Here is a 16,120-nt window from a genome sequence, read left to right as displayed (position 1 = left end):
TTGGGTTCAAGGAGCATTTTACCATTGATTGATATTAATTAATATTAGTAGTAGTTACTTTTTATTTATAATTGATAGCAACAAATAATAATTAAAATTAATGTTTTTTAAAATAAATAATTAATATTAAATATGGTTATAAATGAATACATATCGAAAACCCACTTTTGTGCAAATGTGCCATTTCAATCATTTACCAAACTTTTATCAATCGAAAAATTGAGTGAGTTGGACAAAGATTTACAAACCAAAATGGAGACCGTTAAAAAAAAGGTTCATGAAAAAAAGTAACATAATTATCTGGTTAATAAATGGACAAAATGCTTAGCAACAAGTTTCTTGTAGTTCCTATTAACGTCTTGTTTGTTTTTTTCATTTTCAGCTTTTAATTATCACTTATGTTTGATTTGTTCAGATGTTTTGTAATTCAGATTGTCTGTTTTTTATTATTATTTTCAGAGTCTCATATCATTTAATAGAGTCTGAATAAATAAGAGGTAAACTAATATCTTAATTCCTCTTATTTCCCTTTTTCTTTGATTCTCTTTGGCTATTGTCTTTTCTCCATCAGGAACGTTACCGCCCTTTCATCACCTATGTGAAATGCAGACCCCCGCCCTCTCTCTCTCTCTCTCTCGGCGATCTGTCATCTATCAAAAGTATCGATCTTTTCCACAAACAAACTTACCGGCGGCATTCCCGATAGTATCGGAAGTCTCAAAGGTATCCAAAAGGTTCTTACTGTTTCCATATGTTAAACAATTGTTGAGATAAGTTTCGGCAATGAAAATTTTATGAAAATCAAGAGAATTTTGCAAAATGTTTGCACCTGATTTTACAAAACAAACTATTAATTCAGATTTCAAACTTCAGACGTTTGTCAATTTACAAAAACAAACAGTCTTATTGATTCAGACTTCAACACACCCTCTTATTAACCAGAAGTGAAATAAGACTTCAGACTTCAGCACCTCTTAAAAAACAAACGTCATCTAAGTGTAACGAAGTATTTTTTTCCATGTAACCAACTTTCAATTTTTCCTATTCTAGGCCAAGATTATCGGATTATCAAGTTGCATATCTTACATGGCTCGGTTTTTTCTGACGTGGCATTTTTAGATTGACCATTAAGACGGTAAACTAAAAGCAAAATAGCGTGACATGGCATTTTAAAAACAAAAAGGAAATAAAAACAAGAACTAGCTTTCTTTACCGAAATATGCTTCTTCAGTTTCCATTAGTATTCTGTTTATGGCTCTCTTTCTCCTACATCGATATATGTTGATGTTGGTTGAATCAACACGTACAGGAGGTTGTAGTTAGTACTTTGTTCAAAGGCCATGGGTTCAACAATGATGTTTTCGTTTTTCCTAACATCTACAAAGCATCTTAATCCAAACATCTATCATCGACTTCAATCACGAAAAGCAATACACACCTCTGTTGTTTAAGGCCAAGGAACAAAGACGAAATCCCACTATTCAGGTTACCGCCATCAATTGACGTCGACTACCACAAATAAAATGAACATGGATGAAATCCCCACCATCTATATCTCCCAACGTTGCCACAAAAGTCATTGTCTAGATCAAGAAACCCAAATTTGTTAGGGTTTATTTGCTCTAAATCTCGATTGTATGTCCCAAACAAATGTAAACAACGAATCAACGTTGGTTCCCCACATTCGAATATCCTACTGAAATCTGTCCTCTTGAGAAAAGTATTAGTGACCTATACACGTCGTTATACCAAATACAAGTTGAGACCAATGTATTAGAGATTACTTATCGTTCAGTAAAACGGAAGACATATGTCAATTGTTCTTGACTTACTTGTATGTTGTAATGGATTGGATTTTTTGAAGTTCTCAACTGGATGCTTTTCTCAAGATTAAATATCAATATATAAAAGGATTTGTTCTCAACGGTGGCCTGAGTTGAGAGTGAGATTCTAAATAGCTTGAGCTATGGCATTGCAACGAGGCCAAACCTCAATGACGTTTTTCAAGGCGTGACTTATGACGAAATTTTTTTATATATAATACTATGTACATAAACATATGTTTTCTACTATAATTAGTGAACCAATGATAATAAATAATTTAAATTAAGTTACATTTTAAAAACTAATAAATAAGATATGTAAAATCAAATATAATGTTACAAAAATCGTACATTATTTTAAAAAAAGATTAAAATAATGGACCTGATTAACCTAAAAATCAATATAATTCATATTTTTTCACTTAAAATTTTTCAAACACCCCTAATTATTAATTATGGTAGCATATAAATATATGGAATAAGAAAATCTTGTTTCATTAAAACATTTAATATAAGTTGTGCATTAAAAACTAAGTAAAGATAAAGAGGGGGTTGGCAATAAAAAAGCATTAAATTGAGGAATAAATCAATTACTTGTAAATTAAGAAACCATTGATTTGTTTGCATGTTTGTGTATACAAATTAGAGAAATTTTGAAAAGGTGAATTTTTGTAACTCATATTAAAAAAAATTATAAATAAAATTGAGTCTAACATAGCATCGTTTGAAAACTATGCTTCAAACTTACGTGTTTCCCAAAATATACATCAATATATATATATTATTTTTCATGGTTTACGTGGGAAGGTAGGAATGAAGAACAAGAACATGTACGAGATAACAAATCATGAACTAAAATATTTTTTTGCTTTCAGCATCATTAGGTTTTTGGAACCACGTGTCGAAGCTCTTTCTTCTCGTTGGTTGGAGGGTGATGGCAAACTCAAGAAATCCACCAAACAGATCAAGCATGTAAAAAACCGTCAAGTTCATCAAGCCGTTGAGCCTGATTTAGCGTCATGCCCCCTCTAACTGCCTTCGTCAAAACTCGTCAAACTTCATAAAGTCGAGAGAGAGAAAGAGAGAGAGAGAGAGAGAGAGAGAGAGAGAAAGGTCGAAATGCCCACGTGGGTCATAAAGAAAGAGAAGAAAAGCATAAAGATAGATGATAGAGAGTACGCTTTTTGTCAAGGAAAAGCATAAAGAGGGAGGAGGAGAAGAAGAACGGTGTTATGATTTTGTTATTTTTCATCTTTGATCAATTCACTTTTAGTTTTAGTGTTCCGGTAGTCCTAAACAAAACCAAATCAGTCACAGTTTTCAAACCAAAGACCGAACAAATTACTGAAATGACCAACTTTCTTTATGCATCGTTTGGCATCTGGTTCAGTGTCAAGGACCAAACCTACTAGTTCATGTGCATCTTTATTTTATACCCTTTGTTTCGCTTTTAACCAAAACCATAAATCAAACAACCCTTCTTTGGTTTTAACTTGTTAAGACATAATCAAATTGCAATTTTGAATAGCATTTGGTTAAAAAAAACATGGAATTTAATCTTAAATTTTGTTTAATAAAATTTATATGCATATTTGATTGTCATTTAGGATGGAAATCGGCCCAAGAAGGAAAGCCCATGGGCCCAAGGTTTTATAACCAAAGATTGGGTAAGGAAAGCCCATTATGAAATGAAGGTTTTGTTTCAATTATACACCAACAAGTAACAACAACCACCATGAATTAATTCAAATATATCGGCTTATTCAATTAAGATCAAGTTTCATGATGATATACACATTCAGCCCTAATCATAGTCTAGCTTATGCAATTATTTCCATATTTGAAAATAGCTTTAATTTCAAAAAACGAAAGTCACTAGAGACACAATTACATATATGCCCACACGAGACTCTGAAAAATCGTCATAATCCCAAGATTTTAAAAGATTCACTGTTATAATCACTTATTTGTTAAGCAACAAACGTCTGTATACGAAAATTTATACAAATATATGATGAGCCACATGAAATTTCAAATATTACTACTCATGAAAAGCATAAATATCCAAGATACCCTTTCTATATACAAATCATTTTACAGCTTTCTTGGAGAGAGGGTCTCAAAGAAAGAGAAAGGAGCCATTCATATTTGCTCTAAAGTAGAGATGTAGGTGCTAAACTATGCAACTTTTTAATGGATAAAATATCGTGTAAATTTCAACGGTTTTGCTGATAGATGTTATATAGTAAGTGTCGATAGTTTATCATCTTATGTTTTTCAATATTCAATCACTAAAAAAAAGGGTAAAACTGAAATTTCGACAATACATAAGAAATCATCAGTAGACTTAGACTATGACATCGTGTTGGTTAACTTTGGCATTTCGGAGTTGAGAAAACAAGATTTGGTTTTCTTGATGAAGAACAAGTGCTTTTCTTCTAAGCTTCTCATTTTCTTCAATAATGCATTGGTTTTGCATGTACAACTTCAAGTTCTTCATTGCCATCTTTCGTTTCAACACGACAAACAAGACCTTTGTCTTGTTTCTTGGATTTTTCCTACCCGTAACTGTTTTCCTGTTAGGTTTGAACAAAATACGATCGTCAACCACCTCATATAAGATGGTATGCAACTATTCCATGCATATAAATCACCAAGACAACATACGGAACTAGAATTATGCTTGGCTGGCATGATTAAACGATGCATATCGAACATAATTATGACTACCATGACATTAAAGAAAATTAAAGATAAGAGCAAGATAGTTGACCTCTGTAGATGGTGAAAGTCGAAACTCGATCTCTTGAGCTGTTCCTCATGAGGACTGAGATACGAAGGACGATAAAGATCATTTTTAGGAGTGTAAAGACACATGATCTTCTTTTCACCTCTTAAATCCAATGTCTATGAGAAGGGAAAAGAGGGGTCTTGATCAAATGGAGGAAATTAAATGGGAAAACAACTAGTTACATATATATAGGCAAATTGGGCATATATAATGGCTGTTTTTGCATGAAGGGTAAAATGGGAATTTTTGAAAAAGATGGTATCTCATCACACATTTACATGTTTGACCACCACCTCTCTTGGACCAACCTAAAACATCATGATGAAAAGAGGACTCATAATTACAAGGACCAAATGAAAAGAGGATCAACCTCCCTCCCATTCCCATCTTCACAAGTAGTAGTAAAAAGAGAGCAAATGTGACACTCAATCACACACACAATGGAGAGTTCTAATTTGTGCCTTTAGGCCTATCTAGATCAAAGTTTTCAATCCAAAGACTAAAAACATTTAGTGGGACCCGGTTAAAGATATACCCTTTTTAATGGTTGATTTTTTTGAATCTGGAAAAATAACGTTGTAATAACATGTACATCATACAGTAAAAGAGGTACGTTGCTTTGAAATCTGTAAATTTAGCATGTATACAAACAAGGGCAACTCAAAATGAATCAACACCATGTTTTCCTTTTAAACCTTCTTTATTCTTGGTCTGGATCCTCAAACCTTCCCTTTTTGCTCTTTAGTTACTACGGGTAATCATGAGAGGGGAGAAGAGGGGTCATTTTGTGTAATTAATGAGACATATCATGATGATGGTAGCCAAACACCATCCATTTCAGTGTTGAATTCAAACTTGGGATGCTTGCTTGGTGAACAACTTGCAGAACATGCCTAACTACTTGTTGAAGGGTATTTTCGTCTTTCTTGAAAAAAGGAAACAACCAAGACGGTATAACGTAAACAATAATGCAGTAAGTAACGAGAACGTTGTGAACATCATACCTTTTCCTACTAAAGAAAATGCATATAAACCGAAACCCTGTCTTTATTTTTGATGGAATTAGTTTTGTATATAGTAAGTAGAAACGTTTCGATAATTTGATGGAATTAAAGATACACCTGGTTGAGGATGTGGTTGGGGGAGTGAATGAGGTTAGGTTTTTAGTTTTGTCTCTTTTGTACATGTAACTTAATTGAGTACCCCATGGCCCATTCTCCTTCAATTGGATTGAAAAACGAGTTGTTTATTTATCTCAAAAATAAAAATTATGATTGCTATTTTGTGTACCTTCTTTTCATCCGTTTCACACGGTTTCTCGTCATCATTGTTTCATTTACAAATAAAACAAAATCTTACAAAAAGTAAAATACATTAAAATATAACAGAATCGTCAACATATTTTCTAAAATTTCTTTTAAAACTTAAAATTTTTAAGGTTGTATTTTCGAGTTTTTTTTTACGGAAAGGGGATGGAAAGGGAAGAAAAGTAAGGGGAAAGAAAAATATCATGTTCTCGAGTTTTTTTAAGGAGGGAAAAGAAAGAAAATAATAATAATAACAGTTATAAATATTTATAATGTTACACATTAATCAATCATTATAATGCACTGGAAAATAAATAAGGGTATATTTGTAAAAATGACATTTTTCTTTTTATTTCTCTCGTACTAACTTTGTGTTCTTAAAAGTTTTTTATTAAGGAAAGGAAATATGAGAAAAGTAAAAAAAAACTTGTGTTCTTGAAACTTTTTTAGAAGAGAAAAGAAAGAAAACAGAAGGAAATAAATCATAAAATTATTTTACTTTCCTTTTTTTTTTCCATCCACTTCTTTTCTCCCCAAATTTGAGAATACAACATATAGTTGCGTTTGGTACATTGGACGGGACAACATGGGACAAGACAAGACTCATTGTCCCATGTTTGGTGCAACATGGGACATAACAAGAACTCGCTGTCCCACGTTTGGCGTGACATGTGACAGGGACAAGAACTGGGACAATGTGGGACAACATGAGACAAAAGAAGTTTTTTTATTGCTCCACCAAAATAGGTGGAATAAGATGAGACAAGAATGAGATAAAAACTAAAATATTACTAATCTAACTTAGTTTGATAAATAACCTTAATATGATATTTGTTTCAACCACCATCGTCCATCGCCACCTCTACTATAGTCGACCACCGACCAACACCGTCCATTGCCACCCCACTACCGTCGTTCGCCACCTCCAACCTTAAATATATCACATGTATTTTATACTATTACTAGTCAATGATATTTAAGTACTACTTGTTTTTTAAGAAGTGCTGAAATCTGAAATCTCATTTCATTCCTGATTGATAAGAGGTGGTGTTGAAGTTTGAAAGCAAAATCAATAAGACTGTTTTTATAGACCAATAAACGTCTGAATCCATTGACTTAACTCTACTCTAGTAATCACTACACTCATTATAGTAGTTCGTCCGGATGCTCTTGCTGAAATCATTACTCTTCATTCTCCCGTGCTCTAGCAATTGCGCTCCCTAGACCACTACCATGTAGTTAGGTAGGGACAATCAATCCATGAATCTAGGAGTAAGAGCTTTTTCTGGCAACTTGTTGAAACTGATTCTAAATTTTTCGGTTAATAAACCACCACTTTATGCTTCTGAATTCAAACCGATTAAAAAGTTCAACTTGTATAAGAGTTTGTTTTAGGCAACTTATAGGTTTCTATATGCATAACTTACAGCAAGAATAATTAAGCTCCTGACGACCCACCTTTTCATCAGCAAAAATAATTGAAGCTGTGTCATTGAAATTTACGAAAGTTCAGATATGATAATGAAAGCATTAAGCAGACAACAAAGAAAATAACGGAAACTGTGTTGGCAAAAATTATCAGCAACTGACATAGGTAATACAGAACAAACATATACGTAATGAAAGATTCAATAGATTTGCATATAGCAAAAACTAAAGATTTAGATCGAGAGAGAATCACAAAGGCCTAATATATAGTCGGGATTGACGACAGATCAACAATCAAGCTTAAAAGAAATCGTTAATCCGATAATAAGATAGCAGATGTAAGTCGTTTTGAGACGAAACACGTTTTCCTTGGGTTGGATGAAATCGGGGATCGTGATTCTTTTTGCAATTTATAGGATTCGTTCGATGCGGTTTATCTTCTTTCTAGTTTCGGAGAACAATAAGAAGTAACTAAAAGGTGAGTTTACCTCTTAATCAATCAGAGGAGGTAAGTGATAAGAGAGTCTAAAAATGCATAGAAAACAAACATCATGAATTGGTTAACCTCTTATTGATTAAGTGATAAGAGCCTATTACAAAAAAAAATCAAAAACAAACAAGAACTAAGGGGGGGTTTACCAAACATTTACCCAGTAAGCGGTTATAGGTAAAATTCAAACACTATCGCTTAATTACTGAGTAAGATTTTAGTCAACAAAAAATGCATCTTATGCAACAATTTACCCTGTGAATGCAAACCGTGGTAAGAGTCGTCGTCTTTACTTACCGGGTAAGAGCTCTCTGTCATTGTCTCGTTCTTATCGGGTAAAATTCTTGATTCTTGCCTGATTCATCCAGTAAAGTAATATGATTTGATAAGCGTTTACTAGCGTAAGTGTTTGGTAAACGGCCCCTAAGATAGTTTCAATTAAGTTATATACTTAAAACTAAAAAGTAAGACACTGAAAAAACAGAGACATATCTAGAAATATTTTCAAACGATGACATCATTTGACTATAGAGATATTTTTCAAAAAATAATAATTGGTCCGTTGATTAGTTCATTATTCCTATTGCAATTCTTCCAGAGACATAATAAATACGAATTTAAAACTAAAAATTAAGAAAATGACACAAACAAGATTCGAATTCAAATACGGGGTGGATGAAAAAACCCTGCAAACCAACTCTACCAAAGGAAATTTGTGTCTTCATATAAGGTGTCACACAACAAAGTGATATGGCGACACTTTTTACGACCCTACATTCTTTTACATACGACGTGCCACCATATCCAATACACCGGGTCCGTCCCTGCTAAAAAGGTAAAAGACAATCAAATACCGTTTTACAAAAATTACGTATTAAACTACTGAGATTTGAGGGTGACATGTTTAATGTGAAATCAGACACAAACCTTAAACCATGACATATCATAGTAGTTGCCATAGCAGACGTTTTAAAACATAAATAGAAAATAAGACAAACTGGGGTTGATTTTGATGTATTTTAGTTAAAAAAAAAAAGTACCTACTCTTAAAAGTACAATTAAAATTATTTTGACTCAAAATAATTAAATAATCAAAATTTCTTTTGTACAAAACTTTAAAATCGCTCATCACAACTTTAGGTTGCAATGATCATTTTAAACACGTATCCCCATATTGCGGTAAAACTAATTAATACTGTTCGTACAAATGGAGTATTTATTATATACTTGTTAGTTTTGTGCATCGTGCGTTATGCGATGACGATAATTGTTTTATAAAAAAAGATCAAATTAATATTGAAATATTACAATGTCAGTTTATGCATATATCATTTTCTTTTATTATAATTATAGATTATAAATATAGTGATTGATTTATTGACCTTCATATTTTTTTGTTCATATTGTCATCCTAACAACTGTTGATATGTTACGATCAATTCTTCTAATACATAACTAAAACTTTAAACCGTCATTAAATAAATCTCTTCAAAATATTAGATAGGACAAGTTTTTTTTTTTATTGATTTACCGAATATACAAAAAAAAATTAAATTTTCTCTTTTTCATACAATTTTAAATATGATTATATGATATTATAAATAAATAAATAAATAATTAAATAATTTTAAGCATAATAAAACAAAGAATACATATCATATCATATAAATAATTTCATAAAAGCAAACAAATACACATATAAAAACCATATGAATATCACATTTTATTAGTTTCCAAATAAATAAATACATAAGCATCGTTTTAAGTGTTATTTTAAACAACAGACAGTCACATGATATATACTGGTTTTTTAATAAACACAATACAGAGAATGATATAAAAAATACAAATTGAGAGACTCTATAAATATAAAAGATGGAGAACAAAATTTATAATAACAGAACTCTACATATATCACACTTAATCATAATCTGATTAACAAATGTAATAATAATTAACAAAATATAATAACATGGAATAAAAACCCTCATCAACAACAAATAACCCACACAAATTATAAATATAAAATGTACCAATTTTTACATAGATTTTATGGAGGAAGAACAACGATATCGACGATAAAAACATCTAAAAAAAACACAACACATCAATAACAACAAATAGCTTGCATAAAAACATAAAATAGACCATAAAGAATGTAGCTTTCATCTTAATTAGACATTAGATTGTGTAGTTTGCAATATGATGGAGGAATTAGTAAAACAAAAGAAAAAACATTAAACGAGATATGATATATATATATATATATACATATATATATATATAGAGGAGCAGTCAAATGAAAATCACCCCAATTTGTAAAAACCGTAAAAACTACTCTCATTCGTCGATTTCATAGTTTAATCTTATGGAATTTTTTCATGAAATTGTTTAATCTTGTGAAATTGTTTCATATAATACTTTTTTTGATGAAGTTGTTTCATATATGATTATGAAATTGTTTCATATACTACTTAATGAAACTGTTTCATGTATTTCTCTAAAATTAAAATAATGAAGATGATAATATCCATGATTAACATCATCCACAATAAAAATGATTAATCAACCTCTCATAATTACAAAAAAAATGAACAAAATGAAAAATTATGATTAGTTGAATGAAGTTTGTACGGTTTATACAAATTAGGTGGTTTTTATTTGAACGCTCCCCTATATATATATATATATATATATATATATATAAAAGAAAAGCATAAAAAATCCAATAAAATTTCTCATTTTGAATGTTTTAGTCTATAATTTTTTTTTGAACAAAAAAAAAAATTGTTAAAATTTCTCCTTTGAAAGATTAAGTCTCTGAACTATGTTTTTGAATGAAAAATCATTAAATTTTCACATTTTGAATGATTAAAACTCTGTTAAAAAAATAAACTATTGAACTTTTACTAGTCGATTAATGTAAGCCTTTTGGGTTAAAAGAATGTAGATAACCAATTTCTAAAAGTGCAATGATTTATTTATTAAAAAAATGTTCAAGAACTTAATCAATCAAAAAAAGAAAGTTCAATGATTTTTTCATTGAAAAAAAGAAAGTTTAATAGTTTTTTCATTCAAAAAAATAGTTTAGTGATTAAATCATTCAAAATGATAAATTTGTTGGATTTTTTTAAACTTTTTCCATAATTGATAAAAATGTTTAGCCTTTAATAAAATACTAAAATACCCTTTAAATAAATGACTAAAATGCCCTTTAAATAAGGGTGTAAAAAACATTATTTGTAAACAACAATCAACATTATAAATTGATTACTACCAAACTAGAAAAGGTGAAGTATGTTTAAGAATTTATCCACAACACATTATATTTTTTTAAGAGTAAACTACAAATTTGATCCCTATGCTTTGTTAAAAGTAATATTTTTTCGTATCTACAAAATAGCTATCACGGTTTGCAAAAATATCAGAATTTGGTCCCTTCCTTTGACTGCCGTTAACAAATTATGTTAAATGAAGGGTATTTTCGTCTTTTCATTGACTTTTTGGTCATTAGTCCAATCACAAACCACATAGACCAAATCATAAAATCAATTTTGATTGGTTAAAAGATAAAAAATCGATAAAGTGATGAAAATAATTCTCATTTAACAAAAAGTTTAACAACCTTTAGAGAGATCAAATCCGAACGTTTTAAAAATCACGATGACTATCTTGTAATTTCAAACTGTATGGATAAAAAATGTTATTTTCGACAAACCATATGGACAAAATTTGTAGCCTACTCATTTTTGTAATAATATAAAAGATGTTAATTTTTATTGAAGGAAGGAATTAAATTAATTTAGTGAAATAAATGGATAAAAACACCTAATATCATAACACAAAATTAGTTGACTTTTTCGACTTATTTGAATGACAAATATTTATCTGGTATAATTATATCCACGACTAGAAGGACCCCTTATATAGACTTTACAGTAACAACGTGGCTGAAATTACTCTGCTACCCCCTTCTTCTTTTTTTATTAACCTGGATATACAACCCGTTATGCGAGCCGACTAATCCCAGGGAGACCACCTACTTTGCAGATAGTCCGGAGTCACCGCATTTGAACCTCCGTGGCCATAATGATATTTTTATTCCTCCTTGGATTTGAATTTGGGACCTCCAGGTACTTTTGACCTTTGGAGCCAAACTCAAACTAATCAGGCACCACCCTTGTGGTTAACTTAAAGGGTCTTTTAGAATCAATTGAGGTGTGTGCAAGCGGGTCCGATCATTCAGAACTACATAAAAAACAATCTAGGTATAAGTAATTATCGTGTAAATTATATCAGAAATAATAAAGAAAACCTCAAGTCAACTAGCTGCATATAAAGAATTACCATACTAGCCTCATAATCATACATAAGAAGATTAAAGAAACAAAAGTATAAATGCTATCAAACAAGGATCCAATCGACATTTTCATGTTATGTCAGAGACTTGATTATCTTCATACTCAAAATCTGATGACATTTATATGAAAAAGAACCACTTATGAAGCATACTGTATCGAAAACAAAGTCAACTGAGAATATAGATGGAAATTACTAGATTACCCCTATGGGGGAAGGATAAAAAAGGAAGACTTAAAAAAGGGTATGGGGGAGAATGCATTTGAGTCATATCATGATGGTGTTTTGAACTATTAAGAGGGGTGAGCCAAATTGGTAAGGACCATGAGGACCACTTAGCAAACCCTTCACTCATTTCATTTCTTACTAACGCCAAACTTCTAAAAATATCAACAAGATAAGGGCATGGAACATGTTACAAGTCAACAAATCAATGAGAGATTCCCCCACTAATTCAAAAAGCCAAATTTATCTCATATTATTATTCAATAAGCCACTTAAATCCATATAAAATAATAATAAAACATGTTCGTTTTTTTTTTCTTTTTTGGTAATTGTAGGTTTCGGGTCAGTTTATGTGTATTAACTGATCTCCTGGACCGCCATAAATGGCCTGGAGTACTGCAAGTGAACCTTCATGGTCACAAAGACTTTGGCAGCATCTGAATTCAAATCTTGGGTAAATTAGTTTTTCACTAAATCCCCTTGAGACTTAACCCGCTCGTCTTCAATTTTTTTTTGATTAACCTGGATATCCAATCTGCTATGCGAGCTGACTAATTCCAAGGCGACCACCTGCTTTGCAGATAGTCCGGAGTCATCGCATATGAACCTCCGTGGCCACGAGATGATTTTTATTTTTTCTTGGATTTGAACTTGAGACCTCCTGGTACTTTAATTTATCTTATATGTAAAAGATAAGAGATAACAAATTAATAGAATTTGTGAATAGGTCTTTAACAGTAAGCTCATAATTGTACTTTCACTTGTTCTAACATCAAAATTGAAGGAACTTTTGGAATAAAAACATTAAATAAACCGTATGAATGAAACTTGTTTATTTTGTTCCATAAATAATTTTTTTTAATAACCTGGATATCCAACCCGCTATGCGAGCTGACTAATCACAAGTGAGTTGGTAAATTATCTCAACAAAGAAAATATTATCTCGCATGTGAGTTGGTAAATTAATTTACTTCATATGTTTAAAGAAAAACAATGTTCGTAATACTGTATAGAATATTTGGTTACTGGCAAACAATAAAAATATTAAATACTCATTTGAACAAAATTAAGAAGGTTTAATTATAACTACAATTTAAATTTACAAATATCACGTAATTGTTATTAGTGAATGAACAAATTACCAAAAAAAGGTGACGTATTTTTTTGAGGATAAAAGAAGGTTATCATGCCGAACCGGCAAACAATTTGTGTCCATGACATTTTATTTCTCAATACGTTTAATCAAATTCAGAAACATAGACGATTCATCTAAAGAATTAACTGAGTCAACTCGGTTGACAAAAAAAAAAAAAGAACCCATGTACAGAATTTTGTAGCTTTGTATTTTACAAAAGGATAAGAGCACCCAAGTCCCAAATTTTGAAGAAAAAGAACACCCAAGTAGCGATGTATCAAATTTTGTTGGCATCATGGTCCAACACCGTTAGATGTGGCGGCAGACAGTGGCAGTTCTAGAACCTCTAACGACTAGGGTATGTATTAAGCACTTGAGGCAAGACATAGGACACGACTCATTAAAAAGATGACTAATTTTTTACTTTGTTAGGTCAAAGTGATCGAGGGCACTCCCCCTCATGGCCTCCACTTCAATACATGAATCCGCCAATGACTAGATGCTATCGTTTACTTCATTGTAACCAAATTCATCAGCATTCAGTAACTATCCTGACACTGAATGTACACAAATTGTTTTATCGCATAAATACTATGTATTTGGTTGCTCATTTCCTACAAAAATTATAATCACATAATATAATACATATATACAATATAATTCATGAGGTGAATGAAATTATGTAAGAACCGAAGTTATTGGTACTCCAAAAAGGTGATGCTTGCAATCATTACACTCACTTTCATGTGAGAAATAAAGTGCAACTATCACTTGTTGCATCATTTTGATTTGGACTTTAACCGTGAAAATAATTGTCAATCTCACAAACTTACTTTTAGATAACCACATCACAAACATGATGATTTGTGCATCTCACCATGTACAATATTCGACTAGGTTTGGATCTACCAGTAACCCGAATAGGCAATGACCATTAGGTAAGTTTAACGAATGTCATAAGCTAGGGTTTATGCCTAGCACCACAAGAGATAAGCAAATGGATGAAACTCGAGTAGCTTGTGAGTCTACTACTCGAACAACTTGGGTCGAGTGCAATTTGGCTCGACCCGTAGACTAAAAGAGTATAAATTTGTATAAGAAATATCTTGGCTAAACATATATAAAAACCCATGGTCAACCGGCCATTTAACTAGCTGAACCTCCACCTCTTGAGAAAACCATGTTCGGTCTATCTCAAGATAAATTTATATTTAGATCACCTTTTAAATTTGACAAGGACCAAAAATACCATAAAACGGTGGTTGAAACATCAATTCAAGATCAAATCATAGTCGTCATCGCATGTTAGTTCATGGATGCTTCTTTCCTCCCATATCAGCATTCTACAAATCTTTTCATGTATAAGAGCATTTCCAACAGATTCCTCAAAATTTCTCCAAAATAAAGAATTAGAAGTCAAAATCTCAAAAAAATTACATTTATCTCCAACAGATTCCCCATTTTAGAGATTCCAACATTGATTATAATATTTCATTCATCTATTAGAAATTACTTCTCTCTTTAAATATTTATTTTCAAAGTTTCCTACTGGTGCTCTCACTTGGTAATCATTTTTTGGGTGATATCCATATTCGAAGAAATAACCCTTCTCTCTCCTGCTTTCTCTATTTTGAAGATAGTTTTGGGGAAGCTGCTAGAGCAAACTATAGGTTCAAAATCCTTATTTTCTCCATTTCCCCCATTTTGAAGAAGTCGTCAAAGATGCTCTAAACGACATATCACAACTTAAAACACTTAGGGGCCGTTTACCAAACGCTTATTCGGGTAAGGGCTTACCAAGTCATATTACCTTACCGAATCAACATTGCAAGGACCAAGAATCTTACCCAGTAAGAGCTAAGATAAGGACTGAGAGTCTTACCTGGTAAGTGACAACGACGACCCTTACCACAATTAGCACTTACCGGGTTACTTGTTGCATACGATACCGTATTGGTGAACTAATATCTTACCCGGTAATTAATTGATAGTTTTGAATTTTGCCGGTAAGCACTTACCCAGGTAAGCATCGGTAAATGGTCACAAACGAATCTAAACTTTATTGTTTTTCAAATATAAATTTATAACAAAATATTTCAATTCAAACCGGTGATCAAACCAAATCAAACACGACTCAGTTTTCAATAATTCAAACCAACCAGCCTATTACTAGCAGATAATCTCCAAACCAGCAATTTATTTTTCATTTTTTATTGGTTTAGCCAGTTTACTCAGTGTGGACTGAAATGCGCACAGCCCTAAGTTTTTTTTGAAATTAGTGATCCAAAGCTTTATCCAGACTAATCCCATGTATGTATCGCCCACAACCCTAAGGTAACAAACGTATATGTAGATGGTAGGATTCGAACCCGGGTTGATTTTATCATCCACCCTTGTGTTAAGACTATGGATGCAACAAATCCTCAAGTGTATACACAAGAAAGGGGATCATTGGCTCATTGCACAACAAAATACATACATATAGATATATATGTGTGTCATAAATCAAACAGAAATATATACATCTTAAACTTCAAAACAATATATCTACATATATATAAA

General features: G+C 31.6%; 1 long non-coding RNA gene across 1 annotated transcript; it reads right to left on the bottom strand.

Annotated features, from left to right (window-relative positions):
* Positions 1-4,064: 4,064 nt before the first annotated feature.
* Positions 4,065-4,781, bottom strand: LOC112523460. Its single transcript, XR_003070269.1, has 2 exons — positions 4,597-4,781; positions 4,065-4,399 (listed from the first exon to the last, which is right to left on the bottom strand). It is a non-coding gene; the product is annotated as an uncharacterized LOC112523460 (long non-coding RNA).
* Between the last annotated feature and the right edge of the window lie 11,339 nt (positions 4,782-16,120).

The sequence above is a fragment of the Cynara cardunculus genome (genome assembly GCF_001531365.2).
Source record: "Cynara cardunculus var. scolymus isolate 2C chromosome LG 12, CcrdV1, whole genome shotgun sequence".
NCBI lineage: Eukaryota > Viridiplantae > Streptophyta > Magnoliopsida > Asterales > Asteraceae > Cynara > Cynara cardunculus.
This window is presented reverse-complemented; position numbering and strand designations above follow the sequence as displayed.